Source organism: Falco punctatus (assembly GCF_963210335.1).
Source record: "Falco punctatus genome assembly, chromosome: 3".
In the NCBI taxonomy this organism is placed as follows: domain Eukaryota; kingdom Metazoa; phylum Chordata; class Aves; order Falconiformes; family Falconidae; genus Falco; species Falco punctatus.
In genome coordinates this window covers 5,207,714-5,223,046 of record NC_137582.1, presented here as the reverse complement: position 1 = coordinate 5,223,046, position 15,333 = coordinate 5,207,714, and positions in this window count along the sequence as shown.

Below are 15,333 nucleotides of genomic sequence, written 5' to 3'. Positions count from 1 at the left end.
GCTGCTAAATACCTCTGTTGCTGCTGTGGTACAGCAAGAGGGAATGCTGTCTGGTAATCCTGACGCGTGTCAGAGGTGCGTTGAGGTGTGGAGGGCACATGTAAACTATGAAGTGATTATAGGGCTATGCCTTTATTACTGACATGTTCCCCGCTGAATGTTTACCCTGTGTGTCTGCTGTGTAGGTAGCTTGGAACACACCGATGGCTGACGTGTCAGCCTTGGTCTGCTTGAAGGCAACGGAGGTTTGCTACTGAGAGCGTTGGTTCCAGGAGTTTGTCTGTACCTGTTGAGGGAAGAGCTACTGTACTCCCACTGAGAGTGAGTTAGCACTTCCAGAAATCACGATGCATAGCTTGCATTTCGTTAACAGCTTAAATAAAAGGTTCCAATATGCTTTACAAACAATAGGCCTGATCATGAGACGTCTAAGGCCACTAATTTGATCGCTGCTTAGCATGAGAGGGAAGAACGGGAGCTTCTCCATAGTACATTATAATAAGTCACATAGAATTGAGGGCAGAAAGGGATGTACCCGTAAAGAACCATATCAAATGGAGAATACAGGGAGTCTGTTAACTGATATTACTAGCTTACATAGAATTTGCCCGGTACATAAGGACAAGGCTTTCCTACAGATGATACTGATTTATTAATAAAATTTATTAATAAAAGACAGCACCTTAAGCAGTTGTAAGCACCTGCTGCAAGGATAGCACAGCGATGTGTTCATTGGAATCAGTTCCAACATTACGGTATTTGGAGACGTCTTTTACAGTTAGCTATTACAGGTAATCTACATCTCTTAGACTGCATAATTCCTTTGAGGTTACAACTTCTGTGAGGCCATTCTGTGTAAGTTATATCTGAAGTGAAGCATGATGTCCTACCATGCTGTATGGATATCTAACAGGCTTAGTTTCTTCCTTGATCGTTATTGTCTTGTGACATCTTGTGGAAGCAGTTGACATTACCATGATAGTGCATTTCTTATAGATACTACTGGGGTCTTTCATGATTGCACCATACATATAAACCCCCATCAAACTACCAAGATTTCGGAGGGTATGGAGCTATTTGGATACGGATTTAGGACCCATATAGATCCCATAGGATTTAGGTACCTGCCAGTAGTTATTTTACTGAGCTGTGAAAAACGCAGTTTAAAGGGGTCTGGGCAAACCAGGGCTTACCCTTTCTTCTCCTTTAGGTTCTATCTCATTATCAGATGTTTGCTTTTTTCCCACACAGTGCTCCCTGAAAGGCCACATGTAGGACAACTCTTTCGTTCTTCAGTACCATGCTGGGCAGGTGATGGCTTTCAGCTGATAGAGAATAGGAGCAGGAGCACAGCAAACTTAAGGCATCTCTCCATGCTGCTAACACAGCTTTAGTTTGTGGGAGACAGAATCATGGTGTAGCTGTATAGCATAAGGTGGGTGTGCACACACTCTGAGAATACCATGACATTGCAGTATTTAATAATATTTTTTTTTAGTATATTTTAGTATATTTTGAAATTGCAAAATCTATGTCATACCAGTAATGGAACTGAACCTGTTCCTAATTTAAAAAAAAAGCCAACCAACCCACAGAGCATTTCATACTAGAAATATTCCTCTTGAATCATAACTGAGCTGGTATTGTTATTAAGAATTCTTTGTTAAACCTGACTGGGAACGCAGGTAAAATAAATCTCTCCTCTGGTAAATTCAAAACAAGCATTTGCCTCAAAACTAATAAGCCCTGTTCAGTATAGGGACTGTTTGTACTAATTATACACTGCAGAGCAGCATCACAACTCAGTCTCTCCTTTTCTACTCTCACTTGACTCACCAGTCTGTGCTACAGTTGTCCTTTTTGCTGTGTTTTGCAGACCTGGGTAAGAAACTGCTCAGTTAGAGCTCTCTGGACTAAATGAGGTCTAATAAAGGAGTGATCAGAGATGCTATTCTTATTACTGACAACTAGTTGTAAACTTCCCTGCGGAAATTTTTTTTTCCCCCACTTCATTGTGTAGATATGTGCATAAGCACATGCACAAATCTCCCAGGAAAAAAAAGGAAAGATTAGATTCTTTCTTCTGACCTCTGTCTCTCAGTTCCCCTCTGCAATTTCTACCCAGCACAGTGCCATGGCTTCTTTAGGTTTCTCAACCTCTGTTTCGTATTTAGAGAACTCAAGAGAAACTGTGGTGCTCTGTTAGCAGTAGGTACAGGGCAAGCTCCAGAAGGAGAACAGGATGATGGTGTTAAAACCTTTTCCTAGCTAAAGTCTCATTCTTTTAATTGGTTATATGTGAGGTGGGGTGCATAAATTCCAGATTACCGGTAGGAACTCTTAGAGCTCTGAACCTGAACTACCTTGGAACAAATTTACTCATGGGCTGAATCTGAAGCAGAACCTAACTGAAGTAATTTTATTCCTACTCTCCTGTATTGAGAGGAATTACAGCAACTGCAGAAGTAAAACTTGGTCTAATAAATAATCTGCTCAAATGAGAACTTATTCACAGGTACTAGTGAGCTACCTGAAAGCAGGGAAGAATGATGAATCATTGAAAAGTACTTCTTTGTATCAGATCTTCATTGTATGGTATTAGAAGAAAAATAATGATAAAACTGGTATAATCAAAATTCCCTATGGAAGACAATCTGAAGAAAGTGATGAATTCCCAAAAGCTACTGTGAGAAGTCAGAGTACTATTGGAGAAACAGCAAGTATAGTAAATGGAGTTACATCAGGCTGGTGGCCAGTCACCAGTGAGGTTCCCCAGGGCTCAGTTTCAAAGCCAGTGCTCCTCAATGTTTTTATAAATGATATGGACACAGGAATCAAATGTACATTAAGTAAGTTAGCTGAAGACAGTGAATTAGGAGGAGCTGTGGACTCCCTCAAGGGTGGAGAGGCCTTACAGACAGATTGGGATAGACTAGGGAGCTGGGCAATTACCAACCATTGGAATTTAACAAGAGCAAGTGCCGGATTCTCCACCTGGGATGGGGTAATCCTGGTTATATGCACAAATGGGGGGTATGAGAGGCTGGAGAGCAGCCCCATGGAAAGAGCTCTGGGGGTTTGGGTTTATGGCAAGTTGAGTATGAGTCAACAGTTGTGCTCTCTGGCAGCCAAAAGGGCCAACTGTGTCCTGTGGCACATCAAGCACAGCATAGTGAGCTGGTGGAGGGAGGTGACTGTCCCACTCCACATGGCACTGGTGTGGTCTCATCTTGAGTTCTGTGTGCAGTTTTGGGTGCCTCAGTAGGAGGACATCAGACTATCAGAGTGTGTCCAGAGGAGGGCAACCAAGATTGTAAAAGGCCTCAAGGGCGAGACTTGTGAGGAGTGGCTGAGGTCACTTGGTTTGTTCAGCTTGGAGAAGAGAAGGCTGAGGGGTGAGCTCATCACAGTCTGCAACTTCCATAAGGAGGGCAGCGGAGGGGGAGGTGCTGATCTCCTCTCTCTGGTGACCAGCAACAGAACATGGGGAATCAAGGCAAGTTCAGATTGGACATTAGGAAAAGGTTCTTCACTGAGAGGGTGGTTGGTCACGGGAAAGGCTCCCCAGGGCAGTGGCCACGGTACCAAACCTGTCAGAGTTCAAAGGGCATCTGGATGACGCTCTTAGTCATATGGTTTAGTTTTAGGTGGTCCTGTGAGGAGCAGGGAGTTGGACTCGATGATCTTCATGGGTCCTATGATAATAGATTCTATGATTCTATTATAGAAAGAGCATGAGGCAATTTTGCTGCACTGAAGAGCTTCCATTTATTCTAGAAAGAATTTGAGGACTGTACATTGCTTGGCAAAGCCAAAAAAACCCCTGAAGAATGCATTTTTTTTAACACAAAACAAGAGCATAACTAAAAAGATTGGCCACTGTTGCTGACTGACATTTTAAAACCAATTCATATACTTTTGGGTAGACTAATTAGAGATTTAATTATTTATGATTTGTAACAAAAAAAAAATAATTAAATTCACCGTGATTGTGTAAAGACAGTGGGTAAGTGCAGGAATAGAGAAAAAACCTGCCTGTGTCAGCAAACAAGGGAAGGAGCTGAAGTCAGTCTGGCAAAGCGTAAACACAATATGTGGATAAGTAGTTGGCACTGTAATAAATGTAAGGTTATATTACAAGAAAGCTGTCTAGCACAAGATGCATACTGTAACAAAATAAATTAACTTCTGTAGTAGCGTTCTCTAAATTTGCAGTAGAGGCAGCATTTATAAACAGTAAAAACAGACAAGTTCATGATGAAGCAGAAGTATGTCTTGCCCAATACAAAAAAAGCTATTCCGAGGGGATTTGATGAAGTGTTATTTGGTGGGGATCGTTGCATCATATTCAAAATATGAGATAAATCTGAATGGTTGGTGAATTATATATTAATACACAATGCATACAGAAAATGACTGAACTGACAACAGTCACTTTAAGATACCTAAACATTTGGAAGTCTCAGTTAAGGCTCAGTGTAGGAGTTCCTCCATTAGAATAGCTGGTGCAATGAGGATTTTCAAAAGCAGAAATAAATTAATGGAAGCTGAGCTTTTAGGCAGACAATACCATGTGTAATCTCCCATTTCCATTTTTGATACATACACATATAGGGAACTTCTCTTCAGAGTTGCTCTACCACTTGGAATTATTCAGAACATCACATACCTTCATCCTGGAGGATCTCAGGAGACTGAGTAGCTTAATGGCAATGAGAAAGCTTTAGAACAGAGCGTTTACAGAGCCACAATCTAAATTATCTTCTAGAGATGTTAAAAAATTAGATACTCCAATGTATATTTAGTAATAACTACCTTAATTAATGCAAGCCACATATTATCGTCATCTTTTTGTCTTATAGGGAAGAAGTAAAACAACAATAAAGTGCTGAGATAAACCATGTAAAAAATGTTTCTAAAACCTTCTCCAGCCAATGCTAGAGGGTAGATTTATAAATAATTGTGCTGGTTTGGGCTGGGATAGAGTTAATTTTCTTCATAGTAGCTACTATGGGACTATGGTTTGGATTTGTGCTGAAAACAGTGTTGATAATACAGGGATGTCTTCGTTATCGCCAAGCAGTGCTTACTGTTACGAATGTACACATGCCAGCTCCCATAAGAGGGTCTGACCCTAGGATCCCGCTAAGAATGCAAAGTCCAAGTGAGGGTTTCCAATTAGTCTGTTGTTAGTTCTTAGGTTACAGTTCAAGCTGGGTGCCTCTGGAGATACCTCTACCCCAGTTCATGCCTCTCAGTTATACCTGTATCACCTATCACCTGATCTCCAAGTCCAATCACTTCATTCTGATCAGTGGTCTCTTGACTTCTTACTGGTTTTCACTGTCACTGGGCTGGCCTTCTGAAGTTACTTCATTCTCTTGGAATTGTCTCCTTGGTTCTTATCATCTTCATTCAATGTTTATCTTCTGAATTCAGTGAGTTCTTTGTTAGCAGCATTAGTTTTATCAAAACTTTTATGCTTAGTCAGCTCCTGCAGCCTAAAGCTTCAGCTATTTTAGCTGCTAATGCTAAGTCCCTAATGCTAAACGAGACTATTCAGAGAGAATAAGAGTACAGTTAATCAGTTTTCTTCCATAACATTACACAGAGCCAAGGCCTTTTCTGCTTCTCACCCCACCACACCAGTGAATTGGCTGGGGGTGCACAAGGAGTTGGGAGGGGACACAGCTGGGACAGTCCAGACCATATGATGTCATGCTCAGTATATAAAGCTGGGGGTAGAAGGAGAAAGGGGGGGCATTCAGAGTGATGGCATTCATCTTCCCGAGTAACTGTTAAGCGTGACGGAGCCCTGCTGTCCTGGGGATGGCTGAACACCTGCCTGCCCATGGGGAGTAGTGAACAAATTCCTTGTTTTGCTTTGCTTGTGTGCATGGCTTTTGCTTTACCTACTAAACTGTCTTTATCTCAGCCTGAAGTTTTCTCCCTTTACCCTCTTGACTCTCTTCCCCCATCCAACCGGAGGGAAGTGAGCGAATGGCTGGATAGGGCTTAGTTGCCAGCCAAGGTTAAACACAACAATAATGCTGACCATTGGCTGTGTTCACATGAAACCAAATCTTTAAGGTATTTTGGTATCACTGATAACACAACCAAATACATTGTCAGCATTTGCCACCCAGTTAATACATCAACATTGTAGGAATAAATGTACACACTTCTCTGTGAGAAATGCTCCTAGTTAGATCCCTGGTAAAATTCTGTGAGAAAAAAACCCCACAGTTATTCTCTTTATTTAAAACTGTTGCTCTCTGTCCCTTCCATGCTAAATTTAGTGAAGTTTGAACATACCCATCTTCTCTCCCAAAAGGGGTGTGCAGCTTCTTAGCTTTGTATTGTTTCTGAACTCCACAGAACTGCTGTATTCGAAAATTGCAGTTAATTCTGTATCATCCTTGAATTCACGTCAAATCAATTTACACCTGTTAAAAGTGGAGGCAAGTAACCCTGTTACTGGCATGATTGGCAGTGGAGTGCTCTGGTGCTCAGGGGAACACAGAGACCCACCAAGAACCTGCAGCTTGTGCCACAGTGGCTAAGGAGACCTGGGCAGAAGGGGCAGGCAACTTTTGAGGACAATAAGGATGTCATGAGGTTATGCGGGGAGAAAATTAGAAGGCCCAAAGCCCAACTAGAACTTAATTTGCCTACTGCAGTAGAAAGGCAATAAAAAATGTTTCTATAAATACATTCACAACAAAACAAGGGCAAAGGAAAATCTCACCCTTTATTGGGTGTGAGGGCAAACATAGTACAAAGGCTGAGGAGAAGGCTGAGGTACTTAATGCCTTCTTTGCCTCAGTCTTCAAAAGTAAGACCAGCTGTTTTCTGGGTACTCAGCCCCTGAGCTGGAAGACAGGGATGAGAGGGAACAGAATGAAGCCCTTGCAATCCAAGGGGAAATGGTCAGCAACCTGCTACACCACTTAGACACACACAAGTCTATGGGGCCAGATGGGATCCACCCAAGGCTACTGAAGGAGCTGGTGGAAGAGCTTACCAAGCTGTTCTCCACCACTTATCAGCAGTCCTGGCTGACTGGTGAGGTCCCAGCAGACGGGAGGTTAGCCAGTGTGACACCCATCTACAAGAAGGAGGATCCAGGAAACTACAGGCCTGTCAGCCTGACCTCGGTGACAGGGAAGGTGATGGAGCAGCTCAGCCCGAGTGCCATCACACAGCACATGCAGAACAGCCAGGGGATCAGGCCCAGCCACAATGGGTTTATGAAAGGCAGGTCCTGCCTGATGAACCTGATCTCGTGCTATGACAAGGTGACCCACCTAGTGGCTGAGGGAAAGGCTGTGCATGTTGTTTACCTGGACATTAGTAAAGCCTTTGACACTGTCTCCCACAGCATTCTCCTGGAAAAGCTGGCTGCTCACGGCTTGGATGGCTGTACTGTTTGCTGGGTAAAAAACTGGCTGGATGGCTGAGCCCAAAGAGTGGGGGTGAAATGAGTTAAATCCAGTTGGCAGATGGTCACAAGCTTGGTATTGGGGCCAGTTCTGTTTAATAACTGTATCAATTATTTGGATGAGGGGATCGAGTGCACCCTCAGTCAGTTTGCAGATGACACCAAGTTGGGTTGGAGTGTTGCTCTGTAGAGGAGTGAAGGCAGTGGGTTCATTAGCATTGATAATATGCACCTGTGGCCTTGCCTCCAAGGCAGTGGGTTGATTGACATGGACGATGTGCATCTGTAGCTCATTCGTGGTGAAATAGCCCTGAGGATTGGGGGGTGGGTGTGTGTCTGTGTGTGTGTGTGTGTGTGCGTGCGTGCGTGCGTGCGTGCAGGTGTGTGTGTTGTGCATGTGAGCGTGTGGGTGGGGGCATGGGGGGGTGGGGGTTGTGGCCTGATCTCTGGAGGAAGGAGGAACACTGTGGTCTGAGCTCTGGAGGAAGGAGAAACAGCTTGCACGGTAGAATCTGACTGATGGTAAAAGCCTTGTTGCAGCCTGATAGCTTGCTTGTGCTGCAACAGTTGCTGCCCTATGTGATGCTGACTGAGTTGGACTCTTAACTACAACAACAGGTACCCAATGTAGCTGACACAAGTGGGAGAACCTATGACCCATGACACTCTGAGATGTCAGCCATTGACAATTAATTGATACAGGTGTATTGCAATATTTGTTGTCCATCTTAACTCAAATTGCAACTTTTGGTGCCCAGTGTGGATGGGAACTAATTGATATGGGTGCAGAAGAAGAAAACTCTATGTTAACAATGCTTATAGATATATTTGAAGAAAAGAAGCATAAAGTATAACAAGAAGGCAATAAGAATTTTGCTAGGATGGTGCAAAGTAAATGATGTGCTAGTTATGCTGAAAAATGTCTCATGCATAGACATGGCAAAGTGCTGGAAAATTACTTTTTGAGGCTGCCTCAAGGAGGGATAAAATTGCAACAACATCGCTAACAACATGGAGATTAGTCTTAGAATTACTAGAACAATTAAAAGTGGACAGGGAGAAAAATTCTATATTTGCCATGCTTACATATATATTTTTTTAAAAAAGGTGTAAAGTATGATAAAAAGGCAATAGGAATTCTGCTAGTGTGGTGTAAAAAATATGATTTGTCAGTTACAGTGAAAAAGGTTTTCAGCATTCAGACATGGCAAAATGTTGGAAAGTTTTTTTGAGGCTGCCTCGAGGGGAGACAAAATTGCCACGTTAACGACGTGGAGAATGATCATAGACTCGCTAGAACAATTAGAAGTGGATGGAGAGACAAACCCTATATTAACAATGGTAATAGACATATTTGAAAACAGAGACATAAAGTATGATGAGACAGCAATAAGAACTCTGCTGGAGTGGTGTAAAAAGAATGATTTGCCAGTTATGGTGAAAAATGTCTCCAGCATTCAGATATGGCAAAGCACTGGAATGTTACATTTTGGGGCTGCCATGAGAGGGGACAAAATTGCTACAGCGTCATCGACAACATGGAGATTGGTCTTAGATTTACTAGAACAATCAGAAGCAGACAGGGAGACAAAGGCTGCAGCTGAAATAGCTACATCCCTGGTTGCAGAGATGATGCCTAATAAGGTACGTTCAGTGCCATCAGATTCTCTGCCATCGCCTGAATCATGCAGTCGGGGCTGGTGGGAGGAGTGGAGTAGTGCCAGGTCGAGTGGGCAACCTTCCGGGTGCCAGGGAGATCTGGTCATTGTTCCGTTGCCTGACTGTGATCCCGAGCCACCTGTGATAGGTTTATTGGAGGAGACCTCGGGTCATGTTCAACAACCAGTCCAAATTAGAGCACTGAGACCAGATCCTGCCAAATTCTGGAAAAAGATGCAGGAGCAAGCACTTGCAGAAGGGGGGATATTGATGCCACAACTGCCATGGGGGGCAGGGTGTTAGCCTGCCCAGTGCTTTGAAGGGATGGTAATGCTCCCCCAAAGTGGGAACCTTTCAACTGGGGAGCGATAAAAGAGTTAAGATCAACCTGTATACAGTATGGAATAGGCTCACCCTATGCTCAATCATTCTTACGTAGTCTTTTCGCAGCAGAACTTACTGCTCATGATTGCCGTATGATTGCGCAAATTAAATTGACCCCTATGCAATTATATTACTTTTTGAGTCAAATTGGAGGTGCTTGGCAAATGAGCAATCATTGATGAATTTAGAATACCCCCGCGTTTATCATTTGGGATGACCCGCGTTTTGGGGCAGGGATTCCACAATTGATGGGGGAGGCTCCAGTTAACTCTCCTCAGTTACAAGCTCGCTTACATCCTTTAGTCCTGCAGCAGGGAAATGTTAGCTCTCCAAGTTTTATTGCAGGTCCCAGGTCATGGCGCTCCACAACCGTCATGGACCACAATAAAACAAGGTCCAAATGAGGGGTATGTGTTGTTCCTAGAAAGGTTGAGAGATGCCTTGGATAAGCCAATACAGAATGGGGCAGCTAAGGAAGCATTGTTACTTCAGTTAGCTAAGGACAATGCAAATGAGGATTGTAGAAAGGTGATTGCAGGCAAGGTGCATTGTAATCCCACTTTAATAGAATTAATGGATGTATGTGGGAAGGTAGGAACCACTGCCTTCCAAACGGAGCATCTGGCAAAGACCTTTGCTGATGCAGTTAGGGTCATCTGCCATTGTTACACATGTGGGCAAGAAGGTCACCTAAAGAGGGACTGTCCAAAGAGATTGAGGCTGGGAAGGGCTGATGGCTCTGGTTTGGTATGCCATCGATGTAACAAATCAGGGCATTTTGCGAAATACTGTAGATCTAAATTTAACACTCAAGGACAATGATTTGCAGGTGGCAACAGAAAGCAGGGAAACGGGGGGTGGAACGTGGGGAGGAACTGCGTGATAATACAAATGAATCCTCCACAACAATTCCAGGTTTATGCAGCCAACTCACAGCCCAAACTTCAGGGAGCACCAGATTGGATGTTACCACAGCAACCACCATCACAGTAGTGGATGATAAAGTACGTAAGGTCCCACTGAATGCTGTGGGACCCATTCACAATAAATTGAGTGCACCGTTGCTTGGATGTTCTAGTGTAACTTGACAAGGTTTGTTAGTCTTACCAGGAGTCATTGATGCAGATTATATGGGTCAGATTCAAGCAATGGTGTGGACCCCCACCCCCTCCATGTCTGTTCCTGAAGGAATGCAGATTGCACAATTAATTCTTTTCTGGGCGCAAGTTAATTTTGCCCATGACAAAGTCCAGGGCAAAGAAGGGTTTGGTTTGACAGGAACACCACAAATTGTCTGGACTTGGAGCATTCAAAATGCTTGACCAACTCTAACCTGTAAAATCACCTTTGCCAAAAGGACCCCTTCTGCAATATGGGTGACCAGAATGATTGACACAGGAGCAGATGTAACTATTATATCTGCGCACATCTGGCTTTGCTCTTGGCCTGCCTGTTCAGCAGGTCCCATATTGGCAGGAGTGAGTGGTGTGACACAGTGTCTAAAGTTGGTATATGGTGCAAGTTTGAAACCCTGAGGGCCAGACAGCAACAATCCGTCCCTACGTGCTTGACGTCACTCTGAATTGTGGGGATGGGACGTTTTGGGACAATGGGGAGTTATCATTGGTACCCAGAAGGATTTTTAATAGGGGCTACTGTGATGGAGGGCGTACAAAGACCAACTCTGCCTTTGACTTGGAAGACAGATACCCCTGTTTGGGTGGAACAGTGGGCCCTTCCTAAGGAAAAATGTGTAGCCCTCCAACAATTAGTCAAAGAACAATTAGCACAAGGTCACCTAGAACCTTCCCATAGTCCTTATAAGACCCCTGTGTTTGTGATAAAAAAGAAATCAGGCAAGTGGCGCCTGTTACAAGATTTAAGGAAAGTAAATGATGTAATGGAGGGAATGGGAGCCCTGCAATCAGACATGCCTTCCCTGACGATCATCCTGGGAAACTGGGATATTTTGGTAATTGATTTAAAACATCGTTTCTTTCAGTATTCCTTTACATGAAGCTGATAAATGTAAATTTGCTTTTTCAATACCAGAAACAATATGGCTCCTTATAAGCGATACCAATGGATGGTGTTGCCCCAGGGTATGATGCAGTCAATGGAGATATATATATATATGATGCATATAGCAGTCCTACTATATGTCAATGGTATATAGCAAAGGCTTGTCACCTATACAAGAACAATTTCCACAAGTATATTGCTATCATTATATGGAAGATATTCTTGTATCAGCTGTAAATGAGGCTGAACTTCAGCAAGCGTATCCAGTTTTGCAGTAGTTGTTGGCCATCTTTGGGTTATGTATATCACCAGAAAAGATTCAACAACAAGCCCCTTGGAAATACTTGGGAGTTAAAGTGCTAGATCAAACACCTGAGCCACAGTCTATCCAGCTCCGAGTAAATGTCAGAAATCTAAATGATTTGCAAAAATTATTAGGGACCATAAATTGAGTAAGACCATATGCAGGAGGGGTCCTGGAAATCAGGACCATGTTAGCTGAAAGGAATGTACTCTAGCTTGTAGGCCACAAACCCTGGGAGGACAAGGAATGGGAATAGATAACAATCAACAGGGTGAGTCATGCTGAGAGAAGATAAGGGAAAGAGGAACGATGGCGCCAAGGAAAGGTAACACCTTGCTGTTGATTGCTGGTAGTTAACCACCAATCAGGGATTGTCTAGTATGCAATGTTTAGCTTCAAGAACCAATCTGTTTAAAACGCGCAGCTTCTGAAAGTGTATATAAACTCGTGCTTCTGTACAATAAATTGACATTTGCTTGCATCAAGCTGCGTCCCGTCTCTTCATTCGCCGCAGCCATACTTGGGCCTTACAACAGAACAATTGAAACCACCCTTTGATCTACTGAAGGGTGACACTGATTTAATGTCTTCCCGATCACTAACTAAAGAAGCCACCTTAGCCCTAGAGAGGGTGGCCAATGGTCTGCAACAAAAAAGGGTACGCTGTATAGACTTAGAAAATCCAATAAGTTTATATATTGTCATTGCTAACTATCATCCCATGGGATTGTTGGGCCAATGGAATGAGTGCTGACAGGATCTGCTGCATGTCTTAGAATGTTTATTTTTATCTGTACAACCATGAAAGACATTGAGCACTCAGGTTGAACTAGTATCAAAAATCATCACCAAAGTACGTACTCGGTGCATGGGCCAAGATCCCAATTACCTGATAATTCCCATGGAACACGATTACATAAGCTGGTGTTTGGCAAACAGTTTACTGTTTCAGTTGGCTCTGGAAGGATTTAAGGGGCAAATATCCTATCATCTTCCCAGTCATGTATTGTTACAAACTTATTTGGACATACAAATACTTCAAAAGCTGCTGGCAGCAGACAGCCTGGTACAAGGCCCTACAGTCTTTAAGGATGGTTCTGGGAAATCGGGGAAGGCGGTGGTCACTTGGTATGATGGGAAGCAATGGCAAGGATTGATACACTTAACACAGGGATCACCTCAATTGGTTGAACTTCGTGCTGTCATTGTTGCCTTTAAAATGTTTTCACGATGTGCTGTAAACATTGTTACAGACTCAGCTTATGTTGCGGATGTCAAACGATGCATTGACCGTGCGCTGCTTAAGGAGGTAAATTCAGAACAACTATTTTTTTATTAAAAACATTATGGGTGATAGTGAACCAGCGTACACACAGATACGATATTCTGCACATCCGCAGTCACACTGGATTGCCAGAATTTGTCTGTGAAGGAAATGCCTGTGCTGACACTCTTGCAGCTCCCGCTTGGACTCCTCCAGTGCTGGATTTAAAATGACAGGCCCTCATGTCTCATCAATTTTTTCATCAGGGGGCTCGGGCACTGGTCTGTCAATTTAAAGTATCTTTTGCAGATGCACAATCCATCACGCTGCTTGTCCAGAGTGTCAGCAATTGGATCCTGAACTGACGTTTCCACAAATGGTCAATACACGTGGATATCAGTTCTTGGATCTGTGGCAAACCTTCTTTTGGTTGTTTACAGTATCTTCATGTCTCTGTCGACACCTTCTCAAAAGTTGTGTGGGCATTGGCCCATACTGGGGAGACGGATCTAGACGCCATTTCACATCTTCAACAGGCTTGGGCTGCTCTGGGGGTTCCAAAGCGTCTCAAGACAGGCAATGGACCAGCATATTCATCTGCACGCATGGCCAAGTTCCTTACCTCTTGCAGGGTGGAACATGTTACTGGTATGCTGCATTCTCCGACTGGCCAAGCCATTGTGGAACATGTTCATCATACTTTAAAATTGCTTCTTGAAAAACAAAAAGGGGGAATGCGTTCTGAAACTCTGCATGCTCGTCTATGGAAAGCTGTGTACACATTGAATTATTTGACTGTGCTGGCTGGGAAAGAGTGTCCTGTGATTATCTATCCTTTGCAGGGAGGAGATCCTCCTATCTGAGCAAAGGTCTTAATGCGAGACCTACAAACGGGAAAATGGAGAGGCCTGTTGGATTTAATTACCTGGGGATGTGGGTATGCTTGTATCTCCACAGATGCAGGGCCGCGGTGGCTTCCCGCTAGGTGTGTTAAACCTGTTTTGGATCCTAGAATTGACAAGAGGACATCAGATACCAGCTGTTCCACAGACCCCTTGAGAGGGGAGTCACAACATCCGGGTGACCCTGATGTGGAGCCTGAATCAGATGCAGCTTTGTGCCTTCTTAACTCAGCCTGAACAGCCTTTCCCACACATCCTGCCAAGGGCCCTACAATGGATGATAGACATGGCCTTTTTGGTTAAAATCAAAAAGGGGGAATTGTAGAGGAGTGAAGGTAGTGGGTTCATTAGCATTGATAATACACACCTGTAGCCTTGCCTCCAAAGCAGTGGGTTGATTGACATGGATGATGTGCAGCTGTAGCTCATTCCTGCTAAGTAGTTAAATAGCACAGAGAAGGGGGGGAGAAGGTTGGATGGAGGAGGAACATTGTGGTCTGAGCTCTGGAGGAAGGAGAAACAGCTCAGATGGTAGAATCTGACTGATGGTGAAAGCCTTGTTACAGCCCGATAGCTTGCTTGTGCTGCAACATTGATCTCCTTGAGGGTAGGAAGACTCTGCAGAGGGATCTGGACAGGTTGGAATGATGGTCCAAAGACAATTGTTTGAGGTTCAATGAGGAGCAGTGCCAGGTCCTCCACTTGGGTCACAATAACCCCATGCAGCACTACAGGCTTGGGGAAGAGTGGCTGGAAAGCTGCCTGGTGGGAAAGGACCTGGGGGTGCTGCTTCACAGCTGGCTGGACACGAGCCAGCAGTGTGCCCAAGAAGGCCAATAGCATCCTGGCTTGTATCAGAAACAGTGTGGCCAGCAGGACCAGGGCAGTGATTGTCCCCCTGTACTTGGCACTGGTGAGGCCACACTGCAAACACTGTGTTCAGTTTTGGGTCCGTCACTACAAGAAAGATGTTGAGGTGCTGGAGCATGTCCAGAGCAGGGCAATGAAGCTGGTGAAGGGTCTGGAGCACAAGTGTTGTGAGGAGCGGCTGAGGGAACAGGGGTTGTTTAGCCTGGAGACAAGGAGGCTCAGGGGGGAGAGACCTTATTGCTCTCTACAATTATCTGAAAGGAGGTTGTAGTGACGTGGCTGTCAGTCTCTTCTCCCAAGTAACAAGTGATGAGAACAAGAGGAAATGGCTTCAAGTTGCAGCAGGGGAGGTTTACATTGTATATTAGGAAAAAATTCTTCCATGAAAGGGTTGTCAAGCATCGAAAAGGCTGCCCAGAGAAGTGGCTGAGTCATCCTGGAGGCATTTAGAAGCTATGTAGATGTGGCACTTGGGGACATGGTTTAG